At 43.0% G+C, this 25,299-nt stretch overlaps 1 long non-coding RNA gene and 2 pseudogenes across 1 annotated transcript; all 3 read right to left on the reverse strand.

Annotated features, from left to right (window-relative positions):
- Window positions 1–27: 27 nt before the first annotated feature.
- On the reverse strand, window positions 28–4,651 carry LOC123408982 (annotated as a pseudogene).
- A 1,251-nt stretch (window positions 4,652–5,902) lies between these two features.
- On the reverse strand, window positions 5,903–6,509 carry LOC123408983 (annotated as a pseudogene).
- Window positions 6,510–21,764: 15,255 nt separating this feature from the next.
- On the reverse strand, window positions 21,765–23,433 carry LOC123410271. The gene is made up of 2 exons (XR_006613017.1): window positions 23,169–23,433; window positions 21,765–22,090 (listed from the first exon to the last, which is right to left on the reverse strand). It is a non-coding gene; the product is annotated as an uncharacterized LOC123410271 (long non-coding RNA).
- Between the last annotated feature and the right edge of the window lie 1,866 nt (window positions 23,434–25,299).

The raw sequence follows: 25,299 nt of genomic DNA on the forward strand, positions 1-25,299 counted from the left end.
TTGGCTTCAATAGTCTATCATGCCTTTCTATTCTCCAGTGTAGGGTGACAGCAACATTTTCATTTTCTCTTTCCTAGATCCATTAGAAACTCGTCGTAAATAGCGGCATGTTAGAACATTATCTACATGTTTCCTTTTCTTGCATCATGGCACATGCCTATTGTAAAACATACCTACCGGGAGAAAAATACCAGTTTGTGAACATGTCATTCCCTTTCTTCATGCACTCATTTACTAGATAGTCAGGTACCTTCTTTTGACTTGAACAGCTTACTTTACTAGTAGAGTAGTAGGCCTTTGCTTCTGAATGACCTTACAAAATGGATCAACTAGAAATGAATCGGTGTCACAAACAAATTTTGCTAACTGTAGTAGTAAATAGCGTTACACCAAGCAATCGATCAAAGCCAACTCAAGTTGTATGGAAGGTGGACGGTCGAATTACCCAACTGAAATGAAGAAAGCAATCTGCATAGCCGGAGTCCAGTTGGATAGTTCAGGCTACGGAAGAAGACATGATGCCATTTCTCTCATCGATACAGGAAAATGAGCTATTAGTAGAAACTACCTGGAATTGTCGTGAACCATCCGAGAGTAATCGCGCACCCGAGGTGTTCAAAGCCCCTTAGCAATGGGAACAGAATAGCAGAAATTTCATACGTTGATCACCAATGCTGCATGTCTTTCCTTAAGCTGGAGTACTTTGAGTTAGAAGGCCTACTTTATTCGTCCTTTTAAAGCCTACTTATTCATCTATCTATTTCCAATTCTAATAAATAACCCGATCATATCATATCTTGGAAAACCCTAAGACTACCCAAGGTTGTACCCTACAGTGTTACTTATAGTCTATACTTGTGTATATGTTGCCTTCTGGCTCAGCATGTAGCAACCAGATCGATCTCCCTCATTTCATCCCGAAGGAAAGCTCGGTGGAATCACCTATTTCTACCCTTGTTGGTTGCCCTTCCCATTAGAAAAAGAACAAAAATAGCGGGAAAACGTATGCACGGGTTTCCTCTCCAACAACTTTCAAGTATAATAAATTAGGAAAAATGATGATTCCGTCCAGCTAAATATCATTTGTTCTTACCTCGTTCTGAGGGGGCACTACCCGGAACGGCTAATCGGTACCATCCACCTATTGCATTTTAAGCATATAGGCGCATGGAAAGGACGGGATATGTCATACAAAGAAGTTTGAATCAAATCATAGTACTTCATTCGCCGTATCGTCTTGTGCAGACAGCAATGGTGGCTAGTGTAAGTAGGGATGACGAATCTGACGTGAGTCTACTGATCCTAAAATGGTGAACCGGATTGTTTTTTTTTTTTGAGGAATCATTAAAACAGTGACTTTTCTCTGTGCCAACCAGGGGCGGTAGTCCCACGTATTTATGTGTGAGAGCTTCGGTCATGATGTTCAAAGTTGTGAAAACCTCCACTCTATGATCAACAGTAGTATTAGGACTAAAATAGATGCTTGATTTACCGTCGCTTACCAGCTGGCCACATGAGGTGCAGTTCTTCACACGGGCTGCATTACTTGCATCAACCCTCATCAAAATGAGGGAGTCGTCAGCAAACAAGAGGTGTGACACCGAGGGGGCATCCCAGCACACCTTCACTCCCGAAAGATTATTGTTCTTCTCGGCATGAAGTAACAAGCTTGAGAGCCCCTATGCACATAAAGGGAAAAGTACGGACTGAGGGGGTCTCCTTGGCGAAGCCCTTTTGAGGGTACAAAACTATCTGTTTCGTGGTCATTAAACCGAACAAGGTACTTTACAGATGATACACATTCCATCATCAAAGAAACCCATCTTGGTGCAAACCCCATCTTAAGCATTATTTCTTTTAGGAAGCACCATTAATCTCTGGTAATATTCCCGGTTGGCAAGCATTTTGTTAATCACCCTATAAATAATGTTACATAGGCTTGTCTTTATTGTGTTACCTTTTCTGCATTCTCCACTTTTGGTATCAGCACAATCACTGTGTCATTCCAGCCCTCAAATATGGCTTGTGTTCACGGTCCGGAGTACTTCAGTCACTAAGTCATTCTCAAGCATCGGCCAGAAACGCTTGAAAAATATAGCATGAAGCCCGTCTGGTCCCGGGGCCCTCAAATCCCCAATATTGAACAGTGATTTCTTTATTTCGTCTGTTGTGAATGGAGCTAGGAGACTCTCATTCATCTGCTACGTGACCCTCGCCCGCACCTTGTTAATCACATCTAGGTCTAGAGCTATGACTTCGGAGGTAAACAAATGAGAGAAATAGCCCTAAATATGCGCACTGAGTAAGTCATTACCTTCTATTCGATCTCTAGTATCGCTCATCAAGTACTTGATCAGATTCCTTTTTTTTCTTGCAATTGAAAAGTGGTGGAAAAAAATTGTATTTTGGTCACCATGTCGTAGCCAATTGGCTCCGTCCCGCTGGAGCCATGCTACTTCTTCTTGTTCAAACAGGTTCTCGAGCAGCAGTCAAATTGACTTCCCCTGCTTGAGCGTAATGCCCGCCCGTGGTGTGGTGGAAAAGGCCTTGTTTTCTATTACTTTTAAAGTTGTTATTGCGAGCTACCGAACAAACAAGATTAGTACTAAAAGCCACAACAAGCACTAGCTTTCGTGATTGCTTCTTTCTACCTTTCTCACTCCGGTAATTGCTCCTTCTCCAAAATATCACTACAAACAAGATGAGCTACTAGAAAAAGTTAGGGCAACATATGATAGCAACTCGCCAGACTCAAACTGGCATAGGCGGATCGGATCAAATGAAATTGGCCTTTCTTCCATCAACAGGAATCACTTTGATTTCGCAGTTCAAGAGGATGGCGGCATCCGCAGGCCGGTAGGCTAGCCAACTAAGTCTTCAAATGAAGAACTTATTTTCCCACATCTAGGAACCTCTCATTACCAGTCCTCGGGATTCCGGAGGTTGGTCGAGTTCTCAAAGTCTTTCCACTGAGTCCAGATGTTTTTTGGTTCATCGAATCTAATTTATCCTAGTCATGCTCGATTCTCTGGGTCAAAGAATCTCGTATATCCCCCCGAGTATATCTTCCACTCTTAAAAGTTTTAATTTGGCTTTAGGGAGGTCTGAAATCCATCTTTTCCAAATTCCCCCCAAATAATGACTATTAATTAATTCCTCATTACTTCGCAAACTTTTAAGGATCTCCCTTAAGGTTTTTACATCATATTCTTCTCTGTTTCCTTTTCGGATGGCATTGCCAGCACCATCTGTATTCCAAAGGATGTGGAAATTTTGACGGCCAGATTTCTCCATTAGCTCCGCTAGTATTGACGATTTCTTAATATAAATTATCTCTACTAGTGGCATAAGCTTCTCTTGGGATAATCCCAGGTTTTCCTAGTGGCATCAAGATGCACCAAATTGAAATAGATTTGCTCTTTGCTAAGAGGTACATGAATGGTAGGAGATACATCCATATACATGGTTGGAGATAAATCCATTGGTGGAATCGAAGTACTTGGGCCTGCACTTGTATAATTTTCTAATATCGGTGGAGTCGAAGTACTTTGACCTGCACCTCCATAATTTTCTAATATTGGGTTATGCAAACGACAAGGAATTTTATAAAACATATTATTTTCCTCAATCGCATGTCTTGTCATACAGTCAAGAAAATGAGCTTGGGATTGAAAATCGAGTTGCAAACTTAAAGGTATAGTTGGCCCTTGTATAGGTTGGAGCTCCGTGAACCCTTGTGGGGCTCGCGTCTCCTGAACTATTTGAGCAGCCCCCCCCCCCTTGTGGTTGGGGTAGACTCTCAGTAGTATTGGTAAACAAGGGTTGGGTTGCTGCTAATAACTCACAGACAGCAGAAGAAACGGTTCTCATGGGGTTCAGTCTCATAAGAGACACTTTTCTTCCTCGGGGTGAAGAGGTGGAGTGCATGACAGTGGACATCGTCTTAAAAGTGACTCTGCTAAGAGATGGTGGTGTCTCTCTACTAATCGCATTCTGTTTAAGAATCACTGTTTTCATGATCAAATGACGAAATAGATAAACAAACTGTATAGGATCATTCGCTGGGATGCGATAAGTGATTCTTCTATAGGATTCCCATGGGATCATAGAATCAACTAAGGATGGAATATGTATTTGTGATCGATCAGCTTCTAGTATGACCGAAGACTTTCTATCTGCATTTAGAATAACCACACAATCAGGTTGTTGGTTCAACCCAAAATTGATCTTCTTCTTTCTTGAACGGAATTTTTTTATTTGCAAAACAATTGGTCAAAAACGCCCCGATCTTACATTGAGAATCATCGAAACAATGAGAATTCACATTTCTTAAATGGCTTCTTAAATAGCTCACCATTCCTTCCATTATCTCATAAGTAAATAAATGATTGGTCCTTAAAAAGAAGGAATGACCTTTTTGACGAATGGGATATCCTATAAAATGAAGAGCGTTTCATAAACAAATCAATGTCTTGTCTGAATCGAGAATAGCAATTCCATTTCTTGAACCACAGATATAGACTTTGAAATGGTGATCAGCTACCCGACGGTCGAGATGTGCATTAGTACAAAGTAATTTAGTACAGACTATCGAAAGCATTGTCATTTTGCAATTTGAGTTCCGGAGATACACGTGGTAAGTTATGGGTAATGCGGGGGAACTGTAAGACGATATAGGTTACCTAATATATGAGTGGTTTAAGTGAGAGAAAAGCTCCCTTACCAAACCAACTGAGCTATTTGCCATGTTTTTGACAAATGACCTAACTTTGATGTGATATGCCCGGCTAGCCCGGATCATTCTTAGAGCAGTCGAGGTTACCAGAATTACGGCCTTCCATACAAGAACTGACACTATTGTAAATCGCTATGGGCATCCTGCTTTCTCAAAAGAAATTGGCTTTTGAAGAAATTACTCTATTTTACGCATTTAGTTAAAGCGGATTCAAAGAGCACTATCGAGCAAGGAAGGAGTATACGATATTTTAGATGGATAAGCTAGATACCAAAACTTTGATAAAGATTGAGGCAACCCATTTGAGGAAGAACCGGACGGACCCTTGTGGAGATGGCTAGAACAATCCTCGATGAGGCAGTGCGCATGGTATCTTGCTTGGCTACTCTGGACACTCGTCTCGATATCCTTCCATGAGAATTATGACCTTTAAAGGTATCCAGATAGTTACCAAATTCACGTGAACTTTCAGAGTTGGAACTGATTGGACATAGTAGTAGGTACCAAAACTCCACAGCAACATTACATTAACCAATATGTGGGCAGATCCTTATGTCCAATTGAGAGTGCATTGGATATAGAAGAAGCTGGACAAGTGAACTCGCTTTAAACCAACTAAATGCAATTGTATGGGAATCAACTTCTCATTTATTGCCTTTTCAGTTGATGATCCACTTGGATATGCTCTTGCGGGGTACTTAATGATTATTCGTTCGCCAGAACCAGAAGTAAAAATTGTGTGGATAGGGATCGTGTAAAAACATCTTTTGAGGAATGGGCCAGACCCGGCCATTTCTCCAGAACACTAGCTAAGGGCCCTGATACTACCACTTGGATGTGGAACCTACATCCCGATGCTCACGATTTCGATAGTCATACTGGTGATTTGAAGGAGATTTCTAGAAAAGTCTTTAGTGCTCATTTCGGGCAACTTTCCATTATCATTCTTTGGTTGAGTGGCATGTACTTTCATGGTGCCCATTTTTCCAATTATGAAGCATGGCTAAGTGATCCTACTCACCTTGGACCCAGTGCTCAGGTAGTTTGGCCTATAGTAAGGCAAGAAATATTGAATGGTCATGTAGGTGGGGGTTTCCGAGGAATCCAAATAACCTATGGTTTTTTTAAGCTTTTGTGAGTATCTCGAATAACTAGTGAATTACAACTCTATTGTACTGCAATTGGTGCATTGATTTTTGCAGCGTTAATGCTTTTTGCTGGTTGGTCCATTATCACAAAGCCACTCCACAGTAGTAAAGTCTCATCTTTTGCATTGGCCGAAGTGACAATAGTCACATTGAACACTCGAATATGCTCGAAGATCTCGAAATGATCTTCCAGTTCCGAGGAGAATTCGCAAAACTCTGTTTCCATCAATAATTTGATGGAGTTTTCCCGTATTTCGATCGGAGAATCTAACATGGACATTACTGTCAAGATTCTTACCAAAAAATGGTACATTCCATCCCTCGGAGAATGCCCTGTCATGCAAAGTCACTAACATATCCAGTGTCTTTTTTGGACCCCAAGAATGGATTGGATCGAAACGACTTTCCTGCTTGAAAAAAGGGCCCCTCTGGGTTTGTATGAATCTCTAACCGCACAAAATCTCCATAGCCAATTTTCCAAATTGGATTCAAAAATCAAAGGCAGCTTTTGGTACTAATCTTATTTCAAACAATCCAGGAACTTGCATAACATTGGCCTGATTCAGTTTGAGCAACAGATCCTGATGTAATACATCTTCGTAATGAAAATGGCGTGGAAACATCATGGCTTTTCCGCTTTTCTTGAGAATGAGCACTGTGAACTATCCGCTTCAAAAAGATAGTTGATCGAACCGAAACCAACGTCAAGTACGAGTTATTAAGCGCTGAATCAAAAAAGTGTACTTCCTTTATGCTTGATGTAGGACTTACCTATTAATATGAAGTTCACTCTTGTGCTGACTTGAGTCCAAAAGGGAAGCGACTGATTTCCAATTCTTCTTTGCTAGCTCTTGACTCATGTGGAATTCCATTAACAAGCTTAAAAGAAAGCCTTTTATTTGGTTTTTGAGATACTAGTTATTTATAGGTTAAGTTCGATATTTTACTCCGTGGGTCGGCTAATTAATTCAAGTAATTCCTGGAGGGGGATCAATCGAAGAGATTGCCTGCCCATGCTACAATTCCTTACTCAAAAGGACTAGAGTGCTAAGTTGCCTTCCCGGCACCACCACTATAATGAATGGCTCAAACAAATAGGAGATGAGAATATAATTGATCCTTTCTAGAATAGAATATAAAGAGAAGCTTGTTCCGCCCATCTATCTAGAGAATGAAAAGGAACTAATGCCGTTGATAGGAAATACATAGACCGTACGCCCACTTACCACTCTACCACTTCAATTCAATGACAGACTTCACCGATACCAATACCAAACCTAGCTTGAGAGAGATCGATCATAGGCATGTGGTGAACGATACCGAGAGAAAGAGCACTGAAATGAACCATATCGAGCATATGTCTCACTCTACAAGTCCAGTTCGATGAGCTCTTAGCGGACCTATGCCTACTATCTACTAAGTGTGTGCTAGGGAAGGAAAGCAAGTTCAGCAGTTCTCACTCCGTCCGGTGACCAAGAAAGCTTGAATAATACCGTAAAGTGATCACTGAAACCTGATACCAATTCGCCACGTGAAAGCAGGGTTAAGGTAAGGTAGGAAAGACTGGCGTTGAAAGATATATATGTTTTGAAGAGAGAGATCTGCACGCAAAAATATTGAAGGAAGGACTGACTGAAGGAAGGAACAGACTGTAGCAAAAGCCGAAGAAGATGTGAATCAGGAAAAGGGAGGCGAGTTCCAGTTATTAGAAAGACCAGTGCCCGGAAAAGCAAGTTGAAAGGGCATCCGGATGTTCAGTGCTTAAAGAAAAAAGATAGGTGTACTCCAAGATAAAAGGGGATCTGCTTGTTTAGGTTAATTTAACTGGATGAATTAGTTTGCCACGAGAACGTTACTAGCCCAGTTGGCTAGCACATCAGCTTGGCATCATAGAGGTCTTGGGATCGAATCCCCATCGATGCATAGTATTTTTTTAGGATTTTGCCTCTCCAGCACAAACAACTATTGCCATGTTTATTTGTTGTCTAGTCAATTTAGTCACTAGTACTTAATTACTCTGGTGGTAGCTCTACCAGTGTCCATCCAAGGGATCTGGGGTTCGAATCCCAGACACCCCTATTTCCATTTATTTTTCTTTAGGTTGGCTCCTTATACAAGTTCATATTGAGCAAACCCATACCTTGTCACAATTGCTTTGTAGCTCAGCTTGCTGTCAGAGTGGAAACTTGCCTAGGAGGTTTTGGGTTCGAGCCCCAGCCACCTCAATATTATTTTTTCATGCATTTTGTATCCATGTCATTTGGTCTTGTGTTGCCCGTATCTTTTAACTATAGCTCCGTTCAAATGCTCTATGTGTAATCCAACTATATTTCCATTTATTTTTCTTTAGGTTGGCTCCTTATACAAGTTCATATTGAGCAAACCCATACCTTGTCACAGTCGCTTCGTAGCTCAACTGGCTGCCAGAGTGGAAACTTGCCTAGGAGGTTTTGGGTTCGAGCCCCAGCCACCTCAATATTATTTTTTCATGCATTTTGTATCCATGTCACTTGGTCTTGTGTTGCCCGTATCTTTTAATTATAGCTCCGTTCAAATGCTCTATGTGTAAGCCAACTAGAATGTGTGTACATCACATGCTTCACCTCTTGCCATGTTAACAACATTTTAATATTGATGTGTACCTAAATGGGAGTGAACTAAATAATTCGTATGTGGAGTTTCGTCAATATGCAACTCGTTGCCTATCGAGCTTCACTTAATGTGTAGTGCTTGATTGTGTGAATTGCCATGCCATGCCTTGCATATTTAGAACCGTTCATGCGTCATATTAGGGTGTGCATCATGTCGTGGATGTGCCATGGTGAATATTGGTGTTGATTCTTGTTTTCGGTTTGGTTCGTCTCGATAGAGTTCCGCAAGCGTGTCGGAATGTGAGGATCCGTTCGACTACGTCGGTTCGTCTGCTTCACGGAGTCGTTCTTCTTCCAAGCAGGATCTCAGGCAAGATGATCATTTCCCTAGATACCATTACTATCAATGTCATGCTAGTTGTCTCGTTTCTTTCGCTACATATCGTTGCCTACCGCCTGTTAAATGTCAGCACTTCAACATTGCCATGAAACCTTCTAACTGTTCACAACCTAGCAAACCACTGATTGGCCATGTTACCGCTTGCTTAACCATGTGTTAGCGTTGCTAGTTGCAAGTGTGGTTGTTCCATGTGATAACATGGGTTCCTTGTTATATCACCCTATTAAATGCTATTTAATTTAATGCACATATATACTTGGTAAAAAGTGGAAGGCTCGGCCTTTCTAGCGTGGTGTTTTGTTCCACCTTTCTCGCCTTAGTTTTGGTACCGGTGTTATGTTCCATAATAGAGCGCTCCTAAAACAATCGGGGTTGTTATGGGGACCCCCTTGATAATTCGTTTTAGATTTAGACTGGTCTGTCAAGGCCCAACTTTGGTACTACATTTGCCTAATAACTAATAAATAGCACAGGGACCCGCCGGCACCCTCAAATAATTAATCAACCCCCGGGCTAGTGCTCCCCATGAGTGTTGGTCCAAATTGGCAGACTATGAGGCCACCGCGGGGCAACCCGAAGTTTGGTTTTACTCCTAGTGTGACCCATCTGTCATGTCCCGAGAACGAGATGTGCGGCTCCTATCGGAATCGTCGACACGTTGGGCGGACTTGCTGGATTAGTTTTACCTTTGACGAAATATCTTGTGCATCGGGATTCCGGTGATGCTTTGGGCTATCTCAGAGTTGAGGTTTTCCACTAAGAAGTCCGACGAGATCGCGAGCTTCGTGATCCAGGATTTCTATGCGACTTGTGGTAATTTGTGATGGACTAGTTCGAGCACCCCTGCAGGGTTAAATATTTCGGAAGTTGTGCCTGCTGTTATGTGGCAACGTGGAAACTTTGTTTAACATCCGGTTCTAGATAACTTGAAGTAAGCTTAACTAAAAACTTGCCAACTGAGTGTGTAACTGTGACTGTCTCTTTCGTGAGCTCCTTCTCCGATCGAGGACACGGTGGGGTTATGTATGACATAAGTAGTTGTTCAGGATCATTCATTTGATCATCAGTAGTTCACGTCCGCTATGCGTAGATCATCCCCCTATTATTCTTGTACTCGTAAGTTAGCCACCTCAAGTAAATGCTTAGTCGTGTGCTGCAGCCTCACCACTTAACCATACCTCTCCCATTAAGCTTTGCTAGTCTTGATACCTTTGGAAATGAGATTGTTGAGTCCCTATGGCTCACAGATTACTACAACACCAGTTGCAGGTACAGGTAAAGGGTTACTTGACGCGAGCACGTTGATTGTTCATTTGGAGTTTCTTCTTCTTCATCATCGATTTAGGATGGGTTCCAGGTCGGCATCGTGGGATAGCAAGGATGGACGTCATTCTTTTATCATTTGTTTTTCGTCTGTAGTCGTACCCTGCTCTTCTTCATGATGATTGTATGTATTGTACCGATGTGACTCCGATGTAGCTTGTGGCGAGTGTAAGCCAACTCTTTATACTCATCTTTTCAGTAAATGTACTTGTAACGATATCCATTCTTGCAAAACGACGAGATGTGTTCCTATCCCTGTCGAGGCCCTTGCGCCAAAATAAGGATAGGACCACATCTTGGGCGTTACAAGTTTCAAGGCCCTCGTGCCAAAATAAGGATAGGACCGCATCTTGCGCATTACAAGTTGGTATCAGAGCCGAACCTCGCAGTTACACGGATATTTGCGGACAGGTGTGCGGTCATATTGTTCATGACTTTTGTGACCCGTCGTGGCACACGACATGGCACATGTACTGGACTGGATGCACAGACGTTTGTGTCAAGAGGGAACACTCCTGTGGCCCGATGAGGACGTCGGTTCCTCTAAGTGGTGGTGTATGTGATAGCCTAGCTTATTAGGGATGATAGACTACTCATATCGATAAGGAATTCCATCTTTTCCGGGAGCCCATTCGAACAGAACTTCCAGGTTAAGCGTGTTCGGCTTGGAGTAGTTCTAGGATGGGTGACCGACCGGGAGGTTGATCCTGGGTGTGCATGAGTGAGGACAAAGTGCGCAGAAAAGACTAGTATTGATATGTGGGGCCAGTCTAGACCCCGACAGGAGTAACGACTGTCGGCGGGTGTATCCGGGGCGTTACACATACCTAGTTAAAATCTCATTACACGCAAGTCTCTTTACTCGTTCTGTAATACAAGACTTCATAACTAACTCCTTAGTCACATTGCTTGCAAGCTTATTGTGATGTTGTATTACCGAGTGGGCCCCAAGATACCTTTGCGTCATACAGAGTGACAAATCCGAGTCTTGATCCATGCCAACTCCACAGACACCCTCAGAGATACTTGTAGAGCATCTTTATAGTCACCTAGTTACGTTGTGACGTTTGATACACACAAGGCATTCCTCGGGTGTTAGTGAGTTGCATGATCTCATGGTCATAGGAACAGATACATTGACATGCAAAAAAAGCAATAGCAGTAAACTTCATACGATCATACACTATGCTTACGGTTTGGGTCTTGTCCATCACATCATTCTCCTAATGATGTGATCCCGTTATCAAATGACAAATCATGTCTATGTCTAGGAAACCTTAGCCATCTTTGATCAACGAGCTAGTCTAGTAGAGGCTCACTAGGGACACAGTGTTGTCTATGTATCCACACATGTACTTGAGTTTCCAATCAATACAATTATATTATGGAGAATAAACTATTATCATGAACAACGAAATATGATAATAAATAATTTTTATTGCCTCTAGAGCATATTTCCGACAAAAGAAAGGAAGGGTCAGAGAGAGATATTTTTCTTGGACGAGGAAAATATTCTTGGTTTTACAAAATTGGCTTCAAAAAATTTGAAAGATTAAAATTTTGATAATTTTGAACTAAATGGAGTAAGTTTGAATTTTGAAACCCATCCAAATTAGCTCCACTTGGGCTGAAAAATTAGGAGGTGGCTCAACATATTACATGTGATTTGTGGGCCAAAGTTGAAGATTTTTTACAGAAGTAAAAAACTTCAACTTGGAAAAGGAAAAAATAGAGAAAGAAGTTGGAAATAGCTTTTGGAAATTTGAAAGTTGAGGAACATAAAATTTGAAGCATGAGAATGAAGCACATGACAAACATAGATTAATGCCTACTAAAAATGGGATATTACAAGCTAATAGTGTACCTTGATCTTGGTTTTGGGCTTCAAACTCATGACTAATCATGAATAATGCAACTGGTTCACCACGCGAAGGCACACTCTTGTTTAGCACACAAACATAGTTGTCAGCTTTGGCAAAAGCAACTTCATCACAAGATGATAGGACATCTACGTGCACACAGCATCTACATCCGGGTGCCTCAAACTGGTCTCAAACGCCCGGGAGGGCGGGCCCATCATTGATTGATCCAAAAGACACGGCCCACACAGGCACCTCAAACCGGTCTCAAATGTTTGGGATGACCGGCACCCCTCAAATACATCCCATGAAGGGACGGATCCGATGAAGAAGGACACAGCAGAGCCAGAGGAGGAGGCACAGCCGGTTGTGGGCTTCGACATGGTAGACGCCATGGCGTTGTTTGACGTCGCCCAAGCGGCAAAGATGGCGGAGCAAATCGTCATCCCCGAGTCCATCCACGATGAGTCCTATGTGAAGGCTAACCGGCAGTTCATCCGGCAAGAATGGGCGGGGACCGACATGTTTATCATGAACTAGAGGTGGAGGCTGGCGTGAAGGAGCCACATGAGCTAGAGTTGCGGCTGATGCCCATGTACGTGGAGTCGAGCACACAAATCGTGTACATCTCCGACGAGGAGTAGGGTAGGATATGTTTTAGTTGATCTACGTAGCACGTAGGATTTTTGCATGCTTTTTATGGATTTAAGGTTTCAAGTATAAGGTATTCACATGCAAATAACGAAATTTTAAAATTGTCCCGTCAATGCCCACGAACACGCTTGGACACATCCATGGGCATTTGAGGACCCAGATTTGGTGTCTATGAGTGTAGATGCTCTCAAGACCCAACTATCTTTTGATCAGATCCAAATCCTTCTAAGAACATCAATTTCACCACAAGGTGCTTCAAATTCAAAGCATGTGAACCAAAGTTCCTTGTTTCAACTTGATGAAACTATGAAAGGCTTGCATTGTTTCTAGACTTGTTTGAAGTCTGTTTCCAATCCAACGAAGCAACTGTTTAGTGCTTCATTAATATCCTCATCAGGGACTAAGGAACATGTTTGGCTATCGAAATTTTACTGGAGCACCTTTAAACATTGCTCTTTTCATCCATAAAATAGTTTTCATTAACATATATTCAGTTTTTTTTTCATCTGACACTGGAAGAGCACCCCTCCTCTTGAGTTTCTCCTGCTACATTCTAGCGTATGAAGCACCTTCCTCATCAAAACTATGGAGTTGTTCCAATACATTAGAGTATGATCTAGAGTGCATGCAATTGGCCACCATCTAGTTGCGACCATAAGCACTAGAGTGCGTCAAAGGCACGCCACCGTCATCACCCCTCCCTAACCGGAGTGAGACAAACCTTGTTGTATTAGATAGGACCAGCGCACCACAGCAACAACCATCATCGATGAAGAGCCATAGATCGAAAGGATTAAACCTGCAAACACAAGAACAAAAAGACTAGATCCAAACGGATCTCCTCCGGACCAACACCGACCGAATTCACATGGAATCCAACAAACACACGCCATCTCAAACCACTAGTGGCACCATCGAGCAAGGGCCAAACATGGGAGACATTTATTCCTACGAAGTTGCAACCCATTCGGGAATGCTCCACTTCCCAACTCTATGGGCATAAAATGAGTGTTGTCGTCGAGTGCTAGCGGGCCTAGTCTAGTCTACGAAGTGAGAAATTTTGGGTTATAATTTAAACTCCATGTGGAGTTGAATATCATTACCCCAATTGCTACAAGTCCACTCAAACCCCGACCGAAAAAATGGCCGCGACTCGACTCCCTCCTGTGCAGACACGCAACATGACGACCTAACCGCACAACACCGCTCTTTGTTGATGCTCCCATATGGATTCTCTCACGAATCACCTAGGCCTGGGTACTCAGTATAAACCAAATATTCGGTTTTTACCATTTGGTTTTTTTGTAAATTTGGTTTTCATAGGTGAAAACCAAAAAAACAATATAAAACACATAATGAAAATTCAGTTAACCGAATTTTTTGGTTCGGTATTCGGTTTATATCGTACTTTTGAAATGTCAGCTGCGTGGGTGACTTCCTTCCACATGTGTTTACATCATACTTACGGAATGTCAACTGCGTGGATGACTTTTTTCCACATGCATTCTTATATAGGCTAGCACTCCATCCCTCCTCGTGCGTGGCCGAGGTGGAGCGAAATAAACAACCAGAGCACTTCCTGCCGGGAACTCCTATGTGGCACCTTCAGCGCCACTTGGAAAACCAGCACCTCTAGCGCCCTTCCTCGTGGGTCGTTCCATGTAGAGTGTGGTTGACCTTTAAAAAATCGAAAAAAGTTCATAGAATTCTAAAAAGTTTAGATTTGCGAAAAAAATAATGATTATGAAAAATAGTTCACCAATTTTTAAAACATGTTCATGGATTTTCAAGAAGTTCGCAGAATTTGAAGAAAAATCATCAATTTTGAAGAAAAAAAATCAACATTTTTTAACAATAGTTCATTGATTTGTAAAAGAAATACGAATTTTAAAATATGTTCATCGATTTCAAAAAAACGTTCATCGATTTTCCAAAAAGTTCACTGAATTCAATAAAAGTTCATCGATTTAAAAAAAGTTCACGAACTAAAACACATACGGGATCTCTTGATGGGCCGGCCCATCATGGAAGCGTTGGAGGCTCCGGTTAGCAAAATTTGCCTATAACCAGCACATGTGGCGCTGAATAGGATATTCCCTTCCTGCTGCTTTAGCCTTTAGGTACTACACGCCAACGAGGCTATAGTGGCTTCACAAGAGAAAAAGAAGCCCATAACAGCAAATGGTTTTTTTCTTGGTTGGTCTTGTATGGTACGAACATGCAAGAGTGGCCTTCACCACTAGGCTCTAGCGACTTGTGCCACGTCTTAACTTCGAAGACTGTACTTCGTGGACAGCCTCTTCTCTCCCTCCTTGAGCCACTCCACGGTCCTTCAACCAGCGAAAGTGAGACGACCAATCTCTCCCTCCTTGAGCCACTCCACGGTCCTTCAACCAGCGAAAGTGAGACGATAATTATCTCCCTCCTTGCGCCACTCCACGGTCCTTCAACCAGCAAAAGTGAGACGATCATTCTCTCCCTCCTTGAGCCACTCCACGGTCCTTCGACCAGCAAAAGTGAGACGATCATTCTCTCCCTCCTTGAGCCACTCCACGGTCCTTCAACCAGCGAAAGTGAGACGATCATTCTCTCCCTCCTTGAGACACTCCACGGTCCTTCAACTAGCGAAAGTGAGACGATCATTCTCTCCCTCCTTGAGCCACTCCACGGTCCTTCAACCAGCGAAAGTGAGATGATCATGATAAATCTCTAGCATGCGTGGAATCTGAGGGGCAATAGAGACTATCGTAAAAACCCCGGAGTGGTTGCCAAATCCAGGATTGAGATCGAGAGCATGGGGAATTGAGGAGAGAATTTCATTGTGTCTATGAGCCAGTAATGCCAGACTTGGCAACAGGTGTTGTGAGTGTATTCAGCAGGCTGGATGGTTGTTCGATGGGAGAGACGGAGAGCGCTAGGATTGGAGATAGAGACTCTTACGTGAGCACTATGTTTTTGTCAAATTATTTTTATTCCTTAAGAGTCTACACATGCGCCTATGAATTGGATATGCCCTAAGCATGGGGAAATGATTCAGTCACCCAAGTAATTAATCGACAGGATCAGCAGAGGGCTAATCGCTCCATCATTTTGCCTCTTAATCCATTCGAGAGCTCACATAAATGAAAGGATGGAGCTTAGGAAAGATGGTGCCCATGAATGTGGGAACACCACACCTGTGGTGCCCATGAATGTGGGATCATCACACCTATGATGGCGGGTCATTGGTGGAGTTATTTACCCAAAACCACCACACATGGGGCTAGGGTAACCGGTCACTACCAAATCTGAACCGGGTCACAAAGAACCAGTGTTTCTCGGCCTGAGTAACACGGAGCACTAACAACCCGATTTGACGTCGAAAACAGCCAAACCGACAGGTGCGGCCGACCTGTCGTGTCGAGGTGGCGCGGGCTGACACGCATCGTCTAACGGCGGCAAACGACCGTTTCTTCCCCGTGTATGAGTGCCCCGCGCGGGTCGCTCGTCGGACCAGACCACAACAGAACGCCCTCTCTCTCTCCACTACGACGCCCGCCGTCGTCGCCATCGTTGACTCGCCGTTGTCCGCCGCTCAACCATGGTTTCTTGGAGCGAGGGGTCAAGTTGTTCTTCGGATGACGAGTCAGCGACTAGCCAGGTAAGTTCATTTGGGGATTTAGCATTTAGTGTTAGATTTAGGGTTCTTCATTTGGGTATTTCCTAACAGCTCGGTTATTTGTTCAACTTTTAGCTTCCTAGGACTATTCTATGCTATGAATGGAGTGCCATTGCTCATGAACTCTCTCCTTGTTGTCTAGATCTAGAGCCTTGCCTCGGGCTAGTTGCATTTCAATCTATGGACACTAGTCGGTGTTTTCTTACTTGTGCAAAGGAGAAGGTATGTTGCTTAGTATTGTGCAAAAATTTTACTGCCAGTACAAAATTATGCTCTATTAAATTATTTGGTGCAAATAATATTGTTGATGTTATAATCAGTAACAACATATATTTATTGCTGATTTTTTGGATTTTAGGCAGACCAAAAGTGCAGCTATCTAGAGTGGATAGACCGTGAGTGGTCAATGGCTATGCAGTTCTGCATAGCAGAATTGTGGAGCATGTATGACAAAGAAAACGAGGACAGACTCAGAGACAATGTTAAGCTTGGTGAAGAAAATTTCAGAGTAATTGGAGAAAAGAGGAAGATGGAGGAACAACTTAGAATTTTCAAACTTGATTTTACAAAAATAGTGGCTGACAAGAAGGAGGCTATTAGTCAGTTGGGCAATGCTAGGTTGGCTCTTAGTGATGTGAAAGAGGAGATTGAGAAGAAACAGTTGGCAGACCATGGTTGCACCAATCTACATGAGGTATTTAGGACAAAGCCAGAGAAGGAGAAGGACCAACTTGTGGTAGAGAGAGACCAATTGAAGCAAGAGAAGAAAAAGGCGGAGTACATCATTTCTGATTTGATGAAACAAAAGCATGGCTATAAGGAGAAGATCAAGAAGTTGAAGGAGATTTGTGATGAATTTTTATTATGTAATAAGAACTTATGGCAATATACTGTTGTAATGGTTGAATTTGTACTGAATTATCCAGTTTATCTCCAAGACTAGAATTTGAACTTATGGCATGAATTTGAACTAAATTTGAACTGAATTTGCACCACTGAATTTGCAGTACTGAATTTGGACTGAATTTCTAATTTGAACTTATGGCATGAATTTTTTCAATATCATAAATGTCATGGATAAAGTGCACATGCACTTGGATACATAGTCAAATAGGTTCAACATAGGAGTACTTAAGTTCAATATCATAAATGGCATACATAAAGTGCACATGCACTTGGATACATAGTCAAATAGGTTCAACATAGCACTACTTAAGTTCAGTATCATAAATGGCATACATAAAGTGCGCATGCACTTGGATACATAGTAAAATATAAACTCTCACTAGTTCCTAGTGGCATATAAGTACCCCTCCATCCTTGAGCTCATGTATCTTGTCCTCTTTGGACTACTTGAATCTTCTCCAGTACTTTTTGGAGGATTGAAGTTTCTTGCACCTCTTCTTGCACCAACACTAGATGTACCAGAAGAAGAACCCCTAGCACCAGCAGCAGATGAACCCCTTGAAGCAGCACGAGATGAACCCCTTGAAGCAGATGTAGAGCTTGCACCCCTAGATCCAGTAGCACATGTTGAACTACCACCTTGCTACCATGCAGTGGTTGTTCTGTTTTCCTACAATTATTCTTACTAATAAGTGATAATTAATGAATGATGAGACAAAGAAGGAAGTCAGAAAGAACATACCATGTGTTTGTTCCTCCTAATTTGCAGATGAGACCTCAATGGCTTTCCACAACTTGTGTATTTGTGGCCCTGCAACTTGCACTTACTACAAGTTATAGTAGCCATCCTTGATGTGTGCTTGGCTTGAGGAGGCTCAAACCTTTCTTTCTTCCTTTTCTCTTATGCTGATCCTTTCTTGTCTTCTTTGAACTGAGGTGGGTCAATGTCAGGAGTTGCGGTTTTCACCCAACAATCTGGACCAGGAACTGGGTAAATTATAGGCTTGTATGACTCCAAGTACATAGCCTTTTTGAAGAACTCATTTACATGGTCCTCTGGTCCAGCTAACAATGATTTGCAGTCCCTTGCATATTTCTTGTTCATCTCTAACTTTTCAGCATAGGTTGGTGCAATTTCGCATCTTGCAACTTGTCCAACCTCTCTCTTTTGCTGATACCTTACCAGAAATTTGTCTTTGATCCCATTGATCATAGTGACAAACTGGCTTGTTCCTCACATAAAGTATGTAGTTATTAAGAACTTCACATAAATTATTGATCACCGGATCAGTTTTGCAGTTAGTATCCATTGCATGTCTTGACCAAGCTTTAGGAAGAATTCTTGACATCCACTCCCAAACAGCATTGCACTCAGCCTTCATGCTCTCCATTGCCAACTGAAAGTCATGTTCACTGTAAACATATGGAGCTACATCCATGCATTTTTCAAGTCTTCTCTGAATCCTGCTCTCTGAAAATTGGCATAAATGTGCCTCAAGCAGTACCTATGAGGGCAGCTTGGAAAGGCCGCAGTCACTCCATTTAGTAGACCCTTTTGTCTATCAGACATGAATGTGTACTTCTCATATTTTCCCTCTTCAATCCCTCCTAGGGCATACTTCAATTGAGTCAAAAACCAGGACCAATTTGGTGTGTCTTCAACTCCAACCATTCCAAATGCTATGAGGTACATATTGTTGTTTGCATCCCTTCCAGTAGCACCTATCCCTTCCAGTAGCACCTAGTATCTGTGCTCCACTAGTCAACTTAATAAAACAACCATCTAGGCCTATGAATGGCCTGCATCCATTCAAAAATCCTTCAACACATACATTCAAACAGAAAAAAAAGACCATGAAACCTTTGTCCTGCAATTGGATTTTCTTTGGTTTTTCACTCACAGTAGTGCCAATGCATCTAGAACAGACCTTAGTCCTACAGCACACCTAGAACTAACCCACATTATCCTAACTAGGTAGTATTGCTACATCTAATCCTAGGCAGCACAGCTAGAACTAACTAACATTATCCTAATTAAATAAATACAATAAACTAGGCATAGAGATTACCTGGTGGAGATGGAACAAAGGGGGATACTTCCTTCCCCAACAAATGAGTGGGCGCCGCAGCCTTCTCTGCCTCCTTCGCGGCACACTTGTCTGCCTCCTCCGCATACGAGGACGGCAGCGGCAGGACACCTTTTTTCCGCGCCGATGAGTCTGAATCCACGTCGCAGAGGCCATCGGGGTTGGGCACAAGTCGCCAACAGGGTCCCATTGCGGACGACAACCACCGAAAGAACGGTCATCGACGCAATCAAGACTTTCTCCGACATCGTCGCCGTCGAAGCTGGTCGCCATTAGTCGTGTGAGGAAACTGAATCGGGACCGGAGGAAACAGCGATTGGGTGACCTAAGACATGGGGAAGGAACGGCCGTCTGCCGCCTTCTAACAAGGCGCACCAGCCGACGCCATGTCGACCCTGCCTGTCGGTTTGGCTATTTTCGACGCCAAATCGGCCCGTCAGTGCTCTGCATTACTCATTAGGCTCATTAGGCTCAAAAATGATGGTTCTTTGTGACCTGACTCAAATCTGGTACTGAGCAGTTACCCTAACCCAACTGTGATTGTTTTGAGCAGTTACCCTAACCCAAGTGTGATTGTTTTGGGCAAATAACCAGTTACCTTACCCCAAAGCCGTGTTTGGGTTCTCGTTTGTCGCCTAAATACACTTGTCAAATATATACAAATCTCCGTGATTGTTTTGATTTTCAAACCAAGCGCGGCACAAGTGTGGTGGTTTTGGGCAAATAACTCTCATTGATGAGCCCAAGCCCGGTGACATGGAAGTTAAGGGTTTGAGAAATTTATAGGAATTCTGAAGGATAGGAACTTTGTAGGAAAAATTACTATGGGGCCTTTGGTTTGTGTGAATGGATTTCTATTCCTAAAATGCTATGTACTCCATCCGTTCCTATAGGAAATGAGATGCATGCCTATCTCACTTCCAACAACTGTCCTATTCCTATAATATTCGTATCCTATGAACCAAATGAGGTTCAAAGCTATTAGCAGGGTTGTGATTTCATTTGCATCATAGAAATGTTGCTATAGAAATATTGCATGCTCAAGAATTTTTTTGTTAAAATATTATCTTCTACTCCCTCCGTTCCTACGTACAAGTCTTCTAAACATATAAGTCTTCTAAACGATTTCACTAGGGATCTACATACGAAGCAAAATGATTAAATGTATATTTTAAAGTATGTCTATATACATTTACAGAATGATTGAATGTTATATTCTAAAGTATGTCTATATACATCCGCAAAATGATTGAATATAGGACTGGACTAGGCAGCGGCGCCGTACGAAAGCCTTGCCGTGCGGCGGCTCCTACAGACTAAGCACGACCTGCCACATGCAAGATTCCCTTTGATGTTTGAAATTTAAAAAGTTTTATCTACAAAACCGTTAATTCAATCGATGATCCGTTTTCTCCATTGACTTTCTCGCGACGAGTTCTTCGAAACTAGATCCCATATCGACATGTTCCGTCAACTATTTTTTTTCATTCATACTTGCCACATTTTTTGACTCACTTGCCATATTATTAACCACTTACTTGTCTAAAAAATAACGTGATTGTCACTTTTTAATATTGTTTTGTACAAAGTCTTGTAGTAGTTTTCATCATACATGATATAAAAAGCATGTAGTAGGTTGTGTTTGTCAAATTAAATATGTCAACTTGTCATATTTACATACAAATTTGCCAAAAAACTATTTTGTGTGCTTCTTAGTTTAACTGTGCCAAGTTGTCATATTTACAAACGATGACCAAAAAAGATTTCTTGTGATCATCGTTTTTAAATAATATTGAGTTGTCATATTTTTGCGTGTGATCGACTAAAAAAAATTGTTTGTGTTTGCCAGTTTGATTATGTCGAGATGTCATATTTATACAGAATTTTAAAAAAAATATGACAATTAAGTTATTTTTATCACACAAGTAGGTACTTACTAATATGACAAGTGCAACAAATGTGGTAAGTACGAGCAAAAAAAAAGTTGTCGAAACATGTCGACATGAGATCTCGTCATGATAAAATCAGTGATGAAAACGGATCGTTGATTGAAAGATAAATCTTTTTAAAAATACAACGTTGCTAAGCAAGCTCTTCGGACTTACGCACATCAGCCGCTGCATGGGAAAACAACCGTGCGTTGTGTGCAGTTCAGATTTTTCCTTGAATATATATTCTAAAGTATGTCTATATACATCCGTACATAGTCTATTAGTGTAACCTCTAAAAAAGGTATATATAGGAACGGAGGGAGTAAAATGCTAATCCTAAACAAAAGAAGATGCAGGTGGCATCTCTTCTAGCAAACCAATCTGTCCAAAACATGATAATACACGCAACAGTAGAGCATCCAGACAGTAATGCTTATACAAGCAAAACGAAGACATAAACCAACGCAAGAAATACTCGATGGCCAAATATTAGCAGCAAATAAAGCTCCAAAACAGTGTTCATACGGTTCCATAGATTGGTCATGATAGCAAAACTCCTGATACAACTAAAAGCAACGATAACAGGCCTACTAAAGTGCAGGTTTCTGGAATAAGCGAGTTGACAGATGGGATGAATGGTGCCATCGTGCCAAGAAAGTATATCCGCAGTCAGCCGCAGCCAAAGACAAACATAGCTAGCTACAGCACACCATCACCACCACCTCAATCAGCTTACTTAGATCGCTGCCTCATCTTTCGGCGCTTCCTTTTCAGCCTCCTCATGCGCTTCTTCTTCCACTGAATCAAGATATGAACAAGTTAAAAAGGATCGTCTTAACATAATTATCCAATACAGAAACAGCACACATCTATGAGCAATTTACGCTGCCAGCAAACTACTGTACGGATACAAGAATAGACAGTTGCCTTACAGGCATGCTGTTTGCAAAAAACAACGCAAGTATTCCCATGAACCACAAATGTAAACAGCATAAAGTTGGAAGCAACCCCAAGCAAGGCAACAAATCAAATCAGTTGCCCCGTCCGAGACAGGTTGGGAACAGTATAATTGAAATGTGCAAAAGACTTGACTGACAAACTGTCTCTGCTGCATCATGACAGTTCGACATAATTAATAGCAAGCAGACAAGCACATTCTCTACAGCATACAAAATTTAATGAGAGTCTACACAGCACACCTTAAACATATGGTACTACAACCAGATGTGCCAATTCATCTTATTACTTGAATCATGATAACCAAAAAAGAAATTCGCAGGTTTGAACCAAGATGACGAGCACAAAGGACCAACCTCCAGAGTACATAATAGAAAGCCAGAGTAAACTTCATCAAATTGTTAATTCAGCATCTCGAAGGCTCATATCAAGTGTATTCGTTAAAGAAACCTTCACCGTGGCAGGGAAACCGAAACGTGCCGAACGACCCACGGCGCGCGCGCGAGAACGACGAGCAACGCAAGCACGGGACGGGAGCAACGGAACACGAGATACCAAGCCCACACGACACATGGATCGATCTAAGGTCACACGAGACAGACCATGTCAAGCCATTGCCACTGCCACCACCGACGCCGCCGCAAGCGTCGTCGGATGGCACCTCGCGTTCCATCCCGGACCGGCAAGAGTTGCTCGCCCCGTCGCAGCCGCAGCAGCAACGGGGGGCACAGGCGCGAAACGGCGAGATCTGCGGCTCGCTAGGGTTTCCCTGGAATCCGAGCCACTCGAGCCTCTCTCTTTGTAATCATAGCCCCAGCTCGACAAAGAAAGGGCGCACGAACGAAGGAACGAAACTATCGCGGGGCCGAACAGGATATGTGGCCCGGGATTAGAGCGCCGGTGGGGATTGGGAGGTTACCTTGGCCCTCATGGTCGGTCGACCCCTCGCGAGATCTCCTTCTCGCGCCTGCTGCTTCTCCTCCTCCTGGGGCGGGGGCGGGGGCGGCGGCGGCGGTCTTGTGGTGGGGAGTGGAGGAAGTGGGAGAAGAAGAGGCGCACTGGGGGGTTACAAGAAGCGAAACCCTAGGAAGGCAGCTTCGAGAATATGGGCCTGGGCTGCTCAATAAGCAATGGGCGTATTGGGCTGAATGCGTTCGAGGTAACTGTGTTTTCCCCGCAAACAGGAAAATTTTATTCGTTCTAAGGCCCTGTTTGAAACCATAATAGATTATGATAATCTGAATCATGAACATAGATTATATAATCTGGTTTATAAAAATAATTCAGGTGGACATGTTTGGAGGTCAGATTATATAAACTGTAAACCAGTTTTTAAATTGTAAAATGACATGTTTATCCTCTGTTTACAAGGAAAAATAGGAAAGTGGCGATGGCACTGCGTAATTCTCTTGAAGTTTACAAGAGTAACACGTCATTTGTAATCCATAATCTCATTTTAGTTGGGATAGAGCAGATTATGAGATTATAATAATCTGGTCATATAGTTTATAAAATCTACAATATAAACTGTCCTGTTTGGAAATACAATAGATTATAGAAACCAGATTATATAATCTGGGTGGTTCCAAACAGGGCCTATTAATGGCAGGAGGAAGTGTATGCTTTGTCGTGACTAGTAAGCGTGCTTGGACTAATATCTCTACTATTAAAGGGGATGTGACGTCGTGATGGTTCGATCAGAGCGATGGTTCGACCTCTCGATCCCACCTCCCCACTTCCTCCCGCTACCACTTTTAACGATTTTTATCATCCCTTTGTAAACCAGGCGATTAAATAAAAAAAACCTCTGTCCGGTCCTTCTATCCACGCCCATAAAAAACCAATAGAAAGGGGGGGAAATCCCACCACCCACGAACGCACGTCCCACTTCTGCGCACCCATCTCCCCGACCCGGTCGCTCTAGCCTCTAGATCACGTCTCCCTCCTCGCGGTTACATACTGATGGATCCAAGCCTCCTCGCGGTGGCACTGTTGTTCGCCGCCGGGGCGGCGGTGGACCCGGCGGGGGCCGGGGAGATCGCGGCGGGACTGGTGTTCGCCGTCGGGGCGGCCGTAGAGGAGCAGGCAGCGGTGGACCCGGCGGGGGCCGGGGAGATCGCGGCGGGACTGGTGTTCGTCGCCGGGGCGGCCGTGGAGGAGCAGGCGGCGGTGGACCCGGCGGGGGCCGGGGAGATCGCGGCGGGCGGAGTCAAGGAGGCTGCCGAGGCGGCCGCGCTCCGGGCGGAGCTAGCGCAGCTCAGGGAGAAGATCTCCGCCTTAGGTCAGTCCACTGCCCTCCTCGCCTCGGCCGCCGTCTGAATAGTACTATCAGTATTTCTATATGTGGGCGGGTGAGGGGATTGGGTTGGGGCCGGCCGGCCGGTCGGCGGGGCTGGTTGGATTCATGCTCTGAGCCATGCGCTATGCACATAGCACACATTGTTGATCCAAAAAATGCCCGCAACCAGACCTAAAACTCCTGACAGTATCTGTACACACCAAACACGAATGGAAGGATCGATGTTCTTATTTGTTTAAGTCAAAGCTCTCGGTCATCCTCTTACCACTCGATTTTCTCTCACTTTTTCTCCGGGCATACGGACGAGACGCCCGTATACATCCCAACGTCTTGCGTGGGGTCTCATCAGCTGCAAGATCACACCCCCATTTCTTTCAAAGCTTCTGTTTGACAAAACAAAACGAGAAAGCTTCCAATAGGATCGAATGCTTAGCAGGCCTGGTTTATATAGTATAACTTTTGTTGCGGTTTATTTTGCTATGTAACCACACATGTTTAGTCATATGATGCATGATTGGGAGTTGAGATGCATGATTGGGAGTTGAGAGTAACCCTGACAAAATCCGCATGGTTTCTGGTTTGGCAAAAGCCTGTACTTTTCCCTTTATGTATGAAATGCTATTCTACTGTATAGAAGCTACCTTTTGGATTTGACTGTAGTGGCTGGTTACTAATAGCCTGATGCTTTTGTCACCTGCAGAGGCTCTCGGGACGAGCAAGTGAGAGATGCCAGTCGCCACAAGAGGTGAGA

This window comes from Hordeum vulgare, chromosome 7H, assembly GCF_904849725.1.
Source record: "Hordeum vulgare subsp. vulgare chromosome 7H, MorexV3_pseudomolecules_assembly, whole genome shotgun sequence".
NCBI classification, from domain to species: Eukaryota; Viridiplantae; Streptophyta; class Magnoliopsida; order Poales; family Poaceae; genus Hordeum; species Hordeum vulgare.